The sequence below is a fragment of the Megalopta genalis genome, unplaced genomic scaffold (genome assembly GCF_051020955.1).
Source record: "Megalopta genalis isolate 19385.01 unplaced genomic scaffold, iyMegGena1_principal scaffold0232, whole genome shotgun sequence".
Classification (NCBI taxonomy): domain Eukaryota; kingdom Metazoa; phylum Arthropoda; class Insecta; order Hymenoptera; family Halictidae; genus Megalopta; species Megalopta genalis.
The window spans coordinates 272501-275000 of NW_027476301.1; the positions used below are offsets into that span (position 1 = coordinate 272501).

The following is a 2500-nucleotide window of genomic DNA, read 5'->3' on the forward strand; positions in this document are numbered from 1 at the left end:
GATATTGTTGAGCCCGCCAGATCATTCGTGCGTGATTTACACGGCCAGACGTGTGTACTACACGTATTAGGCCTTTGATCTGCGTTGCGTAGGCCACAACAAATCTTTCAAAGAGAGAGAGATATATGTGTTGTTGGGGTTTGTGATTATGAAGGTGCCCCAACGCACAAAAATATATAAAAATGTACAAAGTTGGGATGTGGTGTGGTGGAGAAGAGTTGGGCCCGACCAGATCATTCGTGCGTGATTTACACGGCAGACGTGTGTACTACACGTATTAGGCCTTTGATCTGCGTTGCGTAGGCCATCTTCCTTCCAAGACACACACGTGTTGGGGTTTGTGTGATTTTATGATAGTGCCCCAACACGGAAAAATAAGCGTACGAGAAGAGTTGGGCCCGACCAGATCATTCGTGCGTGATTTATACACGGCCAGACGCGTATTATATTACACGTATTAGGCCTTTGATCTGCGTTGCGTAGGCCATCTTCTCGATAGAGAGAAAGCCAATGTATTCTTTTTTCTTTCTTTACACACACACACACAGTTGTAGTAGGACAGGGAGGGATGCGAGCGTGCTAATCACGCTTCCTCAAGTCTTCGCTGTGGTGTAAAAAAAAAAAGAAAAAAAGGAATCGTTGGGAAAGTCCAAAGGACGAAAATATCGGGCAGTCTGAAGATAACTTAATGCTCGTTTACATTGGTATCAAGAGAGACCGGCTTGTGTAGCTCGTTTCAATGCTGTGTCGTTGTCATTGACACCCTACTCTGTTGCGCGCTAGTGGCAGCATGAGCGTGGGACGTATATATATATGACACCCAGCTAGAGCCGGCCGTGAGTCCGTCCGGTGTAAATAACGACGAAAGGAGAGAGAAACTTTTCGAATCCAGTATCGGGTTGATAATTGTCCAGTTTGAATATCCATATCCCCGTCGTTTTTGGAGGTGATATACTCTCTGTGTTTCTTCGATAGAAGGCTTTTCAATGTTCTATTCGCTCCGACCGTCGAACTTGCAAGAAAACAGTGGTTTTGGATTTGCTCGTACATATATATATATGGTTTCGACGGAAATATCTCGTTCTTTAAGGGACAATTATGTCGTCGTACGACGACTCCCGAATCTCCTTCGCGCGCTGGTTGGAGCTCTTCGGGTATCGGCTTGTTCCGAAATATAACACAAAAATGTGGTGGATAGCAAATACACATTATATTATATATGAGAGAATAAAAGGGAAAAATTACCCTGAACGGTGGATCACTTGGCTCGTGGGTCGATGAAGAACGCAGCTAATTGCGCGTCAACGTGTGAACTGCAGGACACATGAACATCGACATTTCGAACGCACATTGCGGTCCACGGATACAATTCCTGGACCACGCCTGGCTGAGGGTCGTTTACGTACTTATAAACTGCTTGCGTTGATGGCACTTGTTGCCTATATACGTACGAGCGAATGATGGGCGCTTCGTCGGCGTTTGTCGCGGTCCTATGAATATTGAGAAATTTTACGTACGTCTAACAGTCTTCGAGAGAGATGGAAATCGTGTTCGAACTAGCGTGAGTGTGGAAGGCGGTGTCGTGTGTCGTATATGTTTTATATACGTCCGCCCGTCTGAAACACCGCTTCGAAGCGGTGACAAAATCTTTTTCGGGACGATTCGTATCCGTAGAACTATCGAGATTTCACTGGTACATTTTCAACGCGCTCCCGACGTCGCCTGAAATGAAACGAGATGGGTTTAACCCACGAAAGCGTACTACACGAGTCTGTCCTATGTGAAGACTGTGTACAGAGATCGAACGAACGCATGAAAGAAATTGAACGAAAGAACACATAACCCGCAAAAATATAGAGTAGAATTGTGACCGTTGCTTCGAATTTGAATTTATATGTATATATATATCATAGCCCCAGGGAGTGGAACCTATGAGTGTGGAAGGATGTCTCTTACCGTTATGTTGCCAGAGGAAAAAAAGTCTCTCTCTTCGTACGACACATTTGTGTACGAATTGTATCGATGGCTATATAGATCCGATGTTGCACATATTCTGAGTAAAGAACACCCCACCCGGGTTACCGTCCTAAAACTCTTCTATTGGTGTGGCTATGATGTGTGTGTCAACGCAATCGCGAGTCTGGTTCTACGGGAAAACCGTTTGTCGGTCGCCCCATATATCTTTTTGTTCTCTTCAAATGATCGAATAGCGAAACCGCACGAGATCAATCGGTCGTCTAGTCCCCGAAAGTACTTTTCGGACGGACGTTAAAGTTATACCGATTGTAATCGTCTTGCGAGTGTTTCGAAGATCTATATTTGGAGAGGATATCGAATTTTATAAAAGATATATTGGTGAGGCGCGATAAACGGTTTTTTTTTTGCTTTAAGGGTTTTTTGTGTTTTTTTTATTTTTTTTTTTTTTTTGTGTTGCTCTGTACACGTTTCGCAAAATGCTTTCGGGGGGGGAAGCTCTGAAAAAATTTTTTTTCACGTTCCG

General features: G+C 44.1%; 1 non-coding gene across 1 annotated transcript; it reads left to right on the top strand.

Annotated features, from left to right (window-relative positions):
- The first annotated feature begins 1242 nt into the window (after positions 1-1242).
- On the top strand, positions 1243-1397 carry LOC143262871 (5.8S ribosomal RNA). The gene has a single exon (XR_013036524.1). It is a non-coding gene; the product is annotated as a 5.8S ribosomal RNA (ribosomal RNA).
- The last annotated feature ends 1103 nt before the right edge of the window (positions 1398-2500 follow it).